Source organism: Pseudopodoces humilis, chromosome 3, assembly GCF_049639895.1.
Source record: "Pseudopodoces humilis isolate 2021_Gansu_Grassland_sample_001 chromosome 3, ASM4963989v1, whole genome shotgun sequence".
Lineage (NCBI taxonomy): Eukaryota > Metazoa > Chordata > Aves > Passeriformes > Paridae > Pseudopodoces > Pseudopodoces humilis.
The window spans coordinates 2,642,143-2,655,469 of record NC_142202.1 but is presented as its reverse complement, the minus strand read 5'-3'; the positions used below and the strand labels follow the sequence as shown (position 1 = coordinate 2,655,469).

Below are 13,327 nucleotides of genomic sequence, written 5' to 3'. Positions count from 1 at the left end.
TAAACATTATTATTACTATTATTACTATTATTACTATTATTATTTTTATTATTATTATCGACACTCATACTAAAGGGTGATGCTAACATGCTCAGTAACATGTCTGGTACAGAGCATTTTTTTGCACATGAGGGTGCTGGGAAGTTTTAATGAGCACCTTTTCTTTGGTCTATGTACCAGTGAGTCACCTACATGCTTAAAATGGATTTTGCTTTTATTTTTCAATACATATGCTTCTTAATCTTTCAACCCAGAGTATGCAGTTTTAGTTAAGCTCTCATTTGGTTCATTCTAAGCTCAACTCACAAAACTGGCCTCTCTTGGGATGAAATTTTCTTTAAAAATATGAAGTGGTAATTTCATTTCTAATAAAGGGTACACAACTGTCTTCATGTATGGAAGGCATTTGGAAAAAAAACTCACTTTGTTTTTTTAGATCCAGCAACTTGAGAAGACCAGAGTGAGTGAAGAGCAGGCTAATCATTCTGTCTCCATTGACAAGCAGGGAAGGAGTTAATCATCTGCTTCTTTTCACTAATTCTCTTGCAGAACTCAGTTGTGCATATTAAATGTCTAAGTTACCAGATTTAAAGAAAAACTTGATCTCAATTTGGCTACATATTAGAAGTGCCATTCCCTGTTGTCCTACCTAGCACTGTTAATTGCATACATTTAGCCCTCTATTGGAGAATAATTTAGCTTCAGATTGAAAAGAAACAGCCCTGGCCTTGGTTATTTTGGCATACAAGACGCCAGTATGACTCTGTTTTCTAAGCAGACATTAATGATTCTAAAACTAATATTCATTGTTTGAAGAGGCATAGCAGCCTTGGCATTTACTTAACCTTTTGTCTCATGTATGAGACTGAGTCAGCCTAAATCCTTTTCTTAATTAATATCTATTCTTTTTTTTTTTTTCTGTCCAACATTATTTATTAAACAATTTGCATGCAACAATTAAGAGTTGAGAGATTAGGAAAAACCAAAATACTGTAGGAGTGAGCTCACTTGGTACAACAACAACCATCAAACTGGTTCTCCAGCTCAAACAAAGCTCTGGGATGAGAGGGGAATAGGGAGTGAGGAAGGTCAAGTAAAAAAAAATCTAAAACCAAGTCCTACCATTCACCTCTTAGCCCTAACATTAAGCTATTCCCTACTAAAAAAGTAGTAATTCTAGAGGGAAAGAAATAAAATACTACTGTAAAAGCATAAAACCTTGGGATTTGACACCTCCAGTGGAATGCCAGTGATGACAGTTATGGTTGTGAATAAAGTGCAATCACTGAAACTGTTTGCTTATTGCTGTGGTAGAAAGAAATGATCATTTCAGCTTCCTGTCATGCCTCACAGGACAGCACTGCCTGCTCCACATGAGCCACCCCAATTGAGCTCTCTGCTTCTCCAGCCTCTCTGTTTCTGTGGCTTCCTTGAACTCTCGTGATCACAGAGTGAGTAACTTGCTGAGCAGGCCACAAAAGACACTCAGGAATGTTGGGATCTACCTGGAAGTTGGCAAGGACAATAAATGGCAATAAACAATTCTGGGCTGGCATTATGAGCTGTATGACATTAACACAGAGCAGGATGGCAGCTGCATACACACGGAATTCACCGGGAACAGAGGCTCCAGCATCTCTCCTCACCATTTTTCCCAGGCAGCAGCTTTGTGGAGTCACAGGCACTTGACTTCGGGGACTGTCTGCAAGATCAGAGCTGAATCACCTTTTATATCCCACCAGGGCTGGATGACAAACCAGACCTACAGGAAAAACTCAACACTTTCCCCAAAACCACAGGTGTGATGATATGAGCTGTATCCTGCACCCATCAGGATACCCATCACCCTACAGGAATGAGATTAATCAAAGTCATACTAAATCCTCTATTAGCCAACCCCTAATGCTCTTAGGATCTCCTTCTTAAAAGGCTCTAGGAGATCCCTGGGCACCACACAAAGCTCTTGAGCCACACCTTTCACATGAACCAACAGAGAGTGAACGGTCCTACCCTGTGATGAGGTCAAGACTTGCCTGGGGGGAAGACACCGTGAAGGAAAAAAATGGGACCAATGCTTAGAAACTGTCCTGAGAGCTGAACTGAACCCCTGCCACTGTCTCTGTGCTCCCTGAAGAAACACTCCAGGGATCCAGATGTGCCATTTTCTCCATGACTACCTCACCATTGTGACACTACTTTAAATATTATTTCAGACATAGAGTTCAGCAGGTAATTTCAGGGCATGAACTTCAGCAGCAGGTTTTAAAATCCAAATGCACGTCTATAAACCCAACATATTAATAACTTAACAGTTTCCAATAAGACATCAACATTTGCATGCATCTTCCTACTTGTTATGTGCAGTACTACATTTTTTAATGTTTCTTGGACGCTGGCCAGAGAGTCTGAGTCCCTAGTTAGTTCAGATATTACTTTCTTGCCACAATAGATCTGGGTCTTGGCCAAGTACTGGACTCATACTGCATACAAAATCACAAAATTCTCTCCCTTATCTGTTGATAGTCTTCACTTCCCAGGGAAGGAGGAAAAAACCGCATAAATTAAGATAAATAAGTAAATACATAAAAATTCAACACTAACTGTAGCAGAAGTATTTTTAGCATTTTTTAACACTACGTGTAATCAAAAGATTTCCTCATGTATTTATACTGCTTTAGTCTCCCAAGAGTCTAATTCATGACTATTCACCTGAACAGGAGAGGAAGATCTCTTCTTTAAATCCCTCCTGGAGCTCCTCAGGCTTTCCACAAGAGTGAGCAAGGTTACCTGACCTGAAATAAAACAGGGGAGGAAGAGGCTTCAGTACCATCCTTCCTTTTTCAGTACTTCTCAGCCTATGGACTATGGAGGGGTTTAAAGAGGCCATGAAGGGTTAGAGGCGGCCTCTGTTTTACATTTGACCTTTTTATCCCTTACTCAGAGCCTCTGGTGCCTTCAGAGAAAGACGGATGAACACAGAGGAGACGCCTTTTGAAGGACGTTTGAAAACATTGTCCAGCACAGCTCTGGTGGCAGGGCAGTGAATGTTGCCTTTTATTGTGGGTTTAAGGTAGCAAACTCATACTTAGATTAACAAAGAGCAAGAAAAAGGAGCGGGTGACGCAACGATCGCGGCTGTGGCTTTCCAGCCACGTTAATCCCCCAGCTGCCTGAGCTGCCCCTGAAAGGGCTGGGCCTGCCCACCCGCCCGGCCCTGCTGGGAAGGTTTTGAAGATCTGCATTTTATCAGAGAACAAGGAGGCTACAACTTTCTCTGACCCTAAAAATGCCCCTCGGTGCTGCTGAGCACACGGAATCACCGCACTCCTCGGAGAGGAGCAACGGGAGGGTGTTCCTGCCCTTGGTGACCACGGAACCACCACAGAACCTGAGGCAAGGACATGTGGGGCAAGGCCAGGAGCAGCAGGGAAGGCATCTCACCTTCCCCTGGGCTGCTGCCAAAATCCCATCCCAGTCCACATGGAGTGCTTTGCTGTCAGTGTAACACTGATCCCAGCACTCCCCTGGGCTGCCTTGGAAAATCTTCCTAATAATATCAAGGTAGTGACAAGGTAATAGAACACATGATTCCTGTACCTTCTGCTAGAGCTCATGTTTTTTTCTGTTCATTTGCCCAAATAAAGCATCGGTACCTTAATTTCCGTTGTTTCAGAAATTAGATCCTCTTGAAGAATGAAAGGATGCTGTGTTCGAGAGGGGTAGCATTTTTATGAAGACACGTAATTAAAGGAAGCCATTAAAGATACTTGTAAAAATTATTCAGATTTTTATATATGATGACTAACTAACTTATTATTGCTCTTCTTGGTCAGAGATTAATGAGAATTTCTTAAAGGATAAAGAATTATTTAATAAGCTTCAGGATATACAGAGCTTGGAATACACTCTAATAATGTGAATAATAGGAAATGTGGCTGTTGATTCTCTTAACTAATGGAACCAACACTAAATCCATAGATAAGCAAGATGTCAAAAAAACCCAGACCCCAATCTAAAAAGAACCCAAACCAATACCTAATAAGCAAGTGGATTTCACGTGAATCTAAACATAGACTTTAGCAAAAAATCCGTGCCTTTAAGAGAATCGGGTTCCCATGTGCTCTAACTTGAGGTGGTAGAGGAACACACCAGAAATGGCTGAGAGGCACCAAAGACTATAAAGAGTGAGTTTAAAATCAGGGGATGCTGAATATTCAACAACTCCTTGTGAGCGGAAGGAGACAGCAAGGCAGAGAGAACAAACCTCTACTGCCTGCAAGAGCTTCCTGTGAATAAATTGTCTTTACAGAGTGATGACAACAATGTGCGTGGGCAAAGATTTCTGTGCAAGCAAAACTGACTTCCAAGATCACAAGTAGCAGTCACTTGATGATTCCCTTGATGACGGCCCACGTGGACAGCTTTCATTTTCCCAGCTCTTCCAGGTTTTAAGTGGCCTCAGCTTGGTGAATATCACATCCCCTCTGGGCTGAAAAGCCCATGCCAAAAGGGAGTGGCGCATCTCCAGGCTGACATTGGCACTAAGGGAAGGGAGCAGGTAACACTTCAGCAGAGAAGGAAGTGGAAGGCAAACCAGTTTCTCAGGCAGCTGAAAAGAGTGTTTGACTCTTTTCAGAACTGATTTGACAAGTGTTTTCTGCAGTAACTGCTCAGAGTAACAAACTGCAGTGATTCCTGTGCCCAGGTGAAGCAGAAATAGTTCCCTCTCGCCGGCTGAAACAAATAAACACAAGCCAGCTATTTTCCAGCTGGCAGCTCCCAACCAAGCCAGGTAGTAGCAGTGAGCCTTCTGCAGCCTGACACCCAATTATTTTAATATCCACTACATCTTCCTCCTCTCAGGGCTCATTGGATTTTTTCCTTTAACTTTCTGAAGGCACACAAAGAATTGAATAACCTTTTCTCTGCGTACCTGGCTACAGCCACATCACTGAGGGGGGTCCTTTCGACATTTTAAAGGACCTGAAGTGTGTGACAACATGGCACTGCAGTCAAGAATCTTGCCGGGAAACAGAATAAGAAGATTTATTTTATTTTTAATATTTGAAAGATTTCAAAAAGCATTCAACTGGATTTCTCACTAAGAGGATGAGTGAAGAGAATCCTTTGTAACTAAGCTGGGAGGCCCAAGTCTTTTATCCATTGTTACACAGTTTTTCCCCAGGGCAGAGTTAGGAAGGCCTGCAAGCCCCAGCAGCTTAACAAGGCGAGTACACTGGGTGGGCTTTTCTGCCATTGCCTAAGCTTCTCCCAAGGAAGGAGCCGCTGGAGCCGAGCGGGTCCGCGCTCATCCCAGGCCCTGACAGGCGTTATTTGGGAAGATCCTGGCGGCAGATCAGTGACTCTGCCCGGCCTGCCTGCAATGCATACACACCTCCTCAGTGCCCAGACACCTCTGCTTTCTCAAAAGACCAGGAGCAAAACCATTCCACACCAGATCAGCACTGAACTGGCACTTGGACTAATTGTTGTGCATCGGGCTTTGCCAAGCCACTTCTTCCTGTCGGCTTTTTTAAACCCTGATGCACAACTGGTTGGTCAGAGAGACCTTATCTCTTCCAGGATAGGCTGTGTAACAGGAGGAAACCAGTGTAACTGTGCTGCCAACACCTTTCTTTTCTTACCTTTTAACATCTGTATGTGAAAACCCTTCAGCCCTGATGCAAATGAGCCGGTGAGTTTTGATCACATGGACCTGGATATTCCCCGAGCTTGGTTCACAGCAGGGATGGACCCATCTGCCTTTCCCAGGGATGTCTGGGTTTGGCTGAAAGTGAGAACTTCCCTGAGGGATTCCCAATAATGTCAAAAGGAGCTCAGGGCCTGAAGCAGGACACCCAGGACACGTTCTTACCCCCAACCACACCAACTCTTGTTCTAGGACTTGTCCAGCTCATTACAAAGCCCTAAATATTCAAGGTTATACTTTGCTCGGCAGTGTTTCACAGCCCTTACCCATCCTCAGAGGTCACCATTCAAAGGTGTTCTCAAATAATAAATAAAAGGTGAAATAAAAGATTACTTCTAAGTAATTGAGCCCCTCTTTTCCTGACTTGCTATGAAATTTGTGGGACACTAACACAGCAGAAATTTTGAGGGCAAATGTCTTATGTACAAGTCCAGAAGCAGAAGAATATGGAATTTCTAAATAACAACGGCAATATTTGCTTCCTTGATTCCACTGAAATGAATGGTCTGTGGTTTAGGTAGGTGTCACTGCCATAAAGCAGGATATTCCTGGGAAGTGGGTGCTCCATGTGTCAGTGATGGAGTTATGGAGTGGCAGTGGCCATCTCACGGTCCAAGTTGCAGAAGGGGGTTTCCTGTATGCTCAGTTCTCCTGTTTATACTCCAGCAAAAAGCTGAAGAAATTTTTAAAGTCAGACTTGTGGTCTTGGTTGAAATTTTTCTGTAAAATCAGAGAGGGACTCAGCCAGAGACTTTCACATGATGGCACCCCTGAAAAAACTCAGCTCACAAGTGCAGATTGTGCCCTCCCTGGTTTTCTCACATAGGGCCAAACCTGGGTATGAGCAAAACTGACAAAATTATTGCCCCTCCCAAGCCTCTTCTCCACTAAAGCCCAGCTCTCCTTCCCCAGACTCACCATTCCCATTGGAGATGCTGGAACAACCCAAGGAAAAAGCACCTTACTCATGTGCTATATTTTAATGTTTATGGTATGGCTTTTTGTATAATAGGAATAATCGCTATTGCTTTGTAGTACACTTACAACAAATAGCTTTTGAGATTGCTCAAACACTTTAGCTCCACTTCAGCTCTTAATCAAACTCAGCAGCTGTTTATTGCAATTACACCATAAAGCAATAGACATTATCCCTTAACTAACTGTCTTATTAATATAGGTAGTTACACAGCTATTTCATAGTTAGTCTTAAATAACTGCTTTTAATTATTTTATTAACATAAATAACCATCTCAGTTAAATTAAATGCATATGTGAGAAAACGCAATTTAAAGCATTGCACAGAATTGCATCTGTTTACTAATGTTTAAATTGATGTCATTGTGTAATTCAATTGAAGTGCAACTTTAATTTATTTCAATTTTTGATGGCCATAAAACACCTAAGACACCAGAACTTCCTAAATACTGAAATGGGCACTCTCTGCTCTTCTTGTGCTGCTGTATTTTCTTGGCAATATTAGTTTACTGCCAGGCGAATGAGATTTCTCTTTAACCACAAAACTTACAATTTAATATCCCCATTTAATTTTGTTTTCTTCCCATTCCCAAAGCAACAGATGACTGGATTGCATTTTGCCTTTTGGTTCAGTTGTGCAACTCTGCTTTCAGTGGAGAACAGGATTTTACTTTCCTGTGCAACGCTGGATCCTCCATGTCTTATGCCATTTGTTCTGCTGGGATCAAGCTCTTTGCCTTCAGCTAAAGGGAAGGCAGACGTTGCCTGACCTGGCCTGAAATCCCCTTTTTCTTCCTCAGGGGGGCTGGTTTATTGTTCAGGGAGCTCATCCTACCCCAAAATCCCACACTGCAGAGGAGGCAGCACTTACACAGCAGCTTTTATCCCCCAGTGCCACCATGGAATGTATCTCTGGAAAGGGACCCCAGCCCAGTGCATTCCATCCCTCATTTCCCAGAAGGCTCTGCCCAGCACACTGGCCTATTCAGATTCTCTTTGGGGGATGAAACAAAAATCTCTCCTTACTCTGGTTTAGATGCCTTCCCTGAAAGATAAAGAGAAAAATTCCTGCTGGAGAGCAAGGAGAAAAGGAGAGGGACTCCCTTCACCCCTCAGAGAGAACAGATGATGTTAGGAAGCACTGGAAGAAACTAAAAGTGGAAAATGTAAGGCAAGAACAGGGTGAAAATGAGGCTGGAAAACATAAAGATGCACAAGGAGGTGAGGAGGTCTCACATACTTTCCTGCCAGCTCAAAACTTTTTAATTCTGTAGCTGGTATAAGGACCTGCCAACGTGAACTGCTGCCTCTCAAATCACAGCAAACCCCTCAAAAGTAACTGGGATGTATTGAGAAAAAGTGTTGAAGTCAAGAAAATGTAAAGCAAAATTTCTCTGAGGGTCTTGATTGGGATCTCAGCAGCTTTACAACATTCTAAACTGTGGAAATCAAGGCATATTTGGCTCTTGGATGTCAGTCAATGAAGGGAAGAATTTGGCAATAATGGTTACTATTGCTAAGTAGCAAAGTTCATCCCATCCTCTGCCTGCTCATCAGAGAACACAATCTCCCTACAGGGAATCATTAAAGAATTTCAAATCAAGTTTCAATGTATTTCCAAGCAGGTACACTCTATGTCAGGAGGAAGGTGCCTCTGTGACACCAAGCCTATGGAAAAGGGGAATGTGGCTGGAACAGCAAAGCTGAAAACCGTAATTTATTGATTTTAATACTTCAATCCAAATGCACCAGGTAACATGAAGGAATAATTACAGGCTCCATCAGAGAGGGGCTGTGATCTGGCAGACACACCAAGCTCCCCAGGAGACGAGCTCTTAAAACTTTACAGACTCCGCCGGGCAAAGACAGGTGACTCAGTACAAAGGGTTTTTACAGAAAAACGTAGGAACCAGAGTGAAAGCAGACATGTTTAAACTTCAGGTAACTGAGAGTGATCAGGGGTTGGATAATTGAAGTTCCAATGTATATTTGCCTACACTGTCGCTCACCTTTGAGCCCTACCTAGGCATCTTGACATTTATGTAGTCTGAAATCCTGAAAGCTCTGAGTTTAGACAACTAAATTGTTGCTTGTCAATTTAGTCTTGACTGAAAGACAGGTGTTTTGTTTCAGAGTAACACTCCTTTCAGACTCCTCTATTCCCAAGCTCACATTACTGAGCTAAGGAACTATCAAAAATGAAATAACTTACACGCAGGCGAAGACATTTACATACCTTGAACAAAGGAATTCTTTGGGCAAAATAGGGATTTTTAATTATTGCTTGTTTTTTGTCATGTGGGATTCTCATCTCTGGCTCTCTGGTGGGAGCTGGAGGAGCTTGGAGGCTTTGAAGGTTCGTACATTTTTGGTACTGCTTTGCAGTTTTACAAGCTGAATGCAAAATGCTGTCTGAACACAAATCCAGCTGAGAATCTGAAGCAGAATTTTCCAAAAATTCAGTTCTGGAAGCTGGCATACTACACACACAGCAGTCTAACAGCAACAGGGTGAGCAAGGGGTACCTGTCAGGCTCATCCTAACTTTACCTCTAACTCAAGAGTGGGTCATTACTGCCAGGCCTTCATTATCATCTCTAATACGTCAGGCTTCTTGGCATTGTGGCAGGGCTTGGACCTCAATCCCTTTATTCATGCCATTAAGTGTGCTAAAGGCAACAGAAGACAAGTTTAATCACAGTGACCTGCCAATAACCTCAACTGTGACCTGGAGGGATCCCCAGTTTTGGCATAGGTTAAGGGTCTCATCTCATTTAGAACCTTAAGCTGGATTTGAACTGTAGCCCCAGAAGTAAAAAAAGCCAGCATTTTTATCTAGGAAGCCACATGGCTCTGGCTCCCTGATCGGTACTTGTGACATCCCAGTATTGGCAAACCAGGGACATATTAACTGTGTGCTCTATTTTCTGCCCTTAATTATGGCCAGCCAGTCTGAGTTTTCTTTCCTTTCCTTTTTTTATTTTTTTTTAAGGATTTGAGTGACAAAGTGACTATGCATATCATTCCACATTTGAACTGTAAGACTCCAGTATTTCTACCTCTAGTGTGTAATTGGATCAGCTGCCAGTTACAGAAAGGAGCTGGGTGAGTATTAAGTGTGTGGAAAATGAAGAAGAGTCCAAGTGTGAAGGGGAGGAATAATTTGACAAAGCCTGCAGTGAGCTGTACGTGGTTTTCTCGTTCCAAAATGGAGTAGGTTTTGAAGTGCATGAGAAAAAACTGGCTTTGATTTATTAGCTTTGGTTCACAGAATGCCAGCCACAATCTTGGAGCAACTCAAGACATATGGAAAACCACAGTCCCTGCCCCAAGGAACTCACAATACCCACATTATCATACTGAGGATGGATCAGTGCCAGCCTGAAAAACACTCTGCTTTTATCTGGGTCTCGAACAACCTGCCAGGCAGGGCACAAAGCTGCTGCCAGGGCTGGGGCTTGGTGTGCCCATGGTGTGGTGGCCCTCAAACCATCACACCCAGTGCTCTTTTGTAGGTCCCCACTGTAACACTGCCTCACTTGAATCTGGAGTCTCTAAGAAATTAAGACGATGTAAATATGAAACAGTCTAGAACCAACTGCAAAAATCCATGGTAAATCTCAGCCCTTTAAAAAGGTAAAAAATAGGTGAAACTGTGCAGTCAGAAAGTGACAGTGTTTCTGTCAGGACAAGAAAGTTGAGTTCCAACACTAAGCACAGGTAATGCAGGATCACAGAGACAGTTCTTTATACAGCAAGTGTTCAAATATTTGTATCTTTAGGAGGTGCAGGCAAACCCCCTCAGATAAGAATTGGGAGTCTGAAGGTTCCTGGTCAAACTCTGCTGGTGGGACCCAGAACATCCTTCACTTTGAATTCAAAGATGCAACTCAAGACAACAATCTAATCATGAGGTGGCCAATTTAGAGGATTAGGAGAGAGGTCTGAAGCCTGAGATCAAGGAGGAGGTCACAACATCCAGAGCAGTTCATGAATGAAGCAGAAGAAATTGCATTTACCTGGAAATTCCCAGACAGTTGTCCCTCAGCTCCAGAAATGCTCCACAAAATGCAGCTGATCTGTAAGGAGTAAGCAAGCAAAACTCATTAGTGATGGAAACAAGAATTGCAAACATGCCAGGTGACTGCCCAGTGCTGCCCAGAAGGTGGAGAGAGTAAAAACTGATTGAGATCTGCTACCTCTCAACTCTAGGAGGCTACACCTGGTGGTTTGCTGCCCATAGGGCCAAACTGATATCCTGGGATTTGGGAATTCCTCTGCTCTGCCTTCAGCAGCAGCCACTAATTGAGAGGAGCAGTGTCCTGAAGGGCTCCAGGGTTATGGCCATAGAGTCATTTCCTTTCTGGTATAAAAGCCCTGCGGACAAGTCAATCAGGCAAAAACACAACAAAAAACCATCTCAGCATCATTTCTCTCTGGTTCTCCAAGGGGGTTAGGGCATTAAGACAGAATGCCCTACCTCAAAGGAAGTCAAGATTGGATCAGAACATCTCAGAGAGATGGAGAAGGAGAGATGGCAAGAAGCAGCACTGTAAAGGTTTTATCAGCATGAGTTGGGGATGACCACATTACTCACAGGTCACTGTGCTTTCCAGCTGACTAGCAACAGATGAAATAAGGAAAACAATGGCCTCTGGATTTCCAGGTAGCAGCTGCAGCCAAGGCTGCCTTTTCAGCTGCCCTTTTAGCATGGAATATGCAGGCACTGCTCAGAAACCACCTGACTTCCCATGGAAAAGGGAACTGTGAGAGCCCACTGGTGAGGAGAACACCAAGGTAATATTTGTATTGTTAGAGAGAAAAAAACCTTCAAATGCAAGGCACCTGGATTTCCCTACAGCTTCCATGCTTTCAGGATTTCCTAATACTGAACTAGAAGGACATCAGACAGAGACCCTTGTGGATCTCCAGCAGGAAGGCACTGGGAAGGGCCTTTATTATCCTGATGTTAATTTACAACTGCTATACCAGAAAACAAGTGCAGTTCTTCATGTCCCACAGCGGCATCTACAACAGACTTTGTTACCTAACAAAGATCTTAGGCATCAAATAAATCAAATAAAGATCCTTTATTTATACCAAAGTGACGCCACTCTGGCAGGCTCTGCACAGAGGCTTTGCCACTGACCGCTCACATTCCTAGAAGGTGCCATCTAATCGGATACACACCCTGAGATCCCGACAGCTGAGGGGAAAATTACACTGCCATTCCTGACACTTCTCAAATTAGCAAGAGCTTATAACGATAAGGATTTGTGGGATCCCTCTCCTGCCAGGGCTGGATGCACACGGGGTAAGGTAATGCCCTCCTGCTCTCTGCTGAATTCTCTCACCCCACACTGTGTTGTTGTTTCCCGCGCTCAGAGATCTCCTACTTGTGTTTGAACTCTCTGAATATTCTCTTCAGCTCCACACAAGGAGCCAGAGGCCTTGGTAACCTTCTACCCCAGCAGTTCTTTTCCTGCAGTCAGGAAATTAGCTCTCTATTTTTGTTTCCCTTTTTATTTTCCATTGCAGAGAAGTAGGGGAATCCCCCCTTCCTGTGCCTGGTTTCATGCAGGGCTCTGATGTCAGTGGTTGGTGACAGCAGCAGAAAAACTCAAGCCACGCCACTCACAAACAACAGTGTCACACTTTGTGTAGGGTTTTATGTTGATATTTTGATAATTTCAGCTATTCTTACTGGTATTGAGACCTCTAGAAAACAATGCCTGCTTCAAGTAATTCAGTAAGCATCATGATAGCCCTGTGTGAACACGTCTTCCCATAAAAAACTCCAATCAGGTAAAACTCTGAGACTTGATTTTCAGCTGATATAAACCCACAAAGATAATGTAATTACTGGTAGGAGAGCTTTCACTCTGAAATGTCCTGGCCCCTCTGTCTCCTCCATGTGAGCAGAGGAAACAGGTACCAGCAGGGAAAGGTTTCACATCTCTGCCTCCCTGGTGTCAGTTTGCACCAGGAGCTGCTTTTTACCCCAGCAGGATTTTTTCTTTTTCTTCCATTCAAGAAATAGTTGGGGTTTTTTTTTTGTCTTTTTTTTTTTTTTTTAATGTAATCAACAAGAAGACTCCCCTTTCTGTTGTCCAGCTTTGGAAGAGAAGCCTGATTTATATTTTCAGCTAAAATTCCCCCAGTCATGAGAGGATGGCAGTAGGAAAGAGATTAGAGAGGAAGGTAAGAGACACCTCTAATACGTTTTACCAAGATATATGAAGAAGATAAATAAAAGACAGACAAACAAGAAAGTTAAGGAAAGAAGGGAGAAAACACATGGAAGGTTTAGTAATAAAGGAACCCCATCAGTAGCAACAACTCGAGGCAAAAAGAGGACTAATGGATATCTGGGCTAGCATGAGTGAGGAAGGGTAAAACAAACCTTTTCATAGCATGAAAAAAGAAAACCAAATTGCATTTTAAAAAAATAGTGAGAGAAAAAAAATGTCAGAAGACAAATAAAACAGAGAGGGAGGATTTCTAAGAGCACAGAAGCAGAGGTCAGTGCCCCATGGTCATTTCCTAAAAAAGGAGGAAGCAGAAGTGAAGGAAAATACCTAAATATAAAAGACTCCTTATAAACAAAGGGCACATTGAGTGCTAGCCTATGATTTTTTTGAAG

General features: G+C 42.9%; 1 long non-coding RNA gene across 1 annotated transcript in view; it reads right to left on the bottom strand.

Annotated features, from left to right (window-relative positions):
* Nucleotides 1–2,711: 2,711 nt before the first annotated feature.
* The window catches only part of LOC148184551 (uncharacterized), a 194,531-nt gene continuing 183,915 nt past the window's right edge, over nt 2,712–13,327 (bottom strand). The window contains exons 3-4 of the long non-coding RNA XR_015772220.1: nt 10,704–10,763; nt 2,712–2,792 (exon numbers count right to left, since the gene is read on the bottom strand). This is a non-coding gene — a long non-coding RNA (uncharacterized LOC148184551). The remainder of the gene's footprint in view (nt 2,793–10,703; nt 10,764–13,327) is intronic.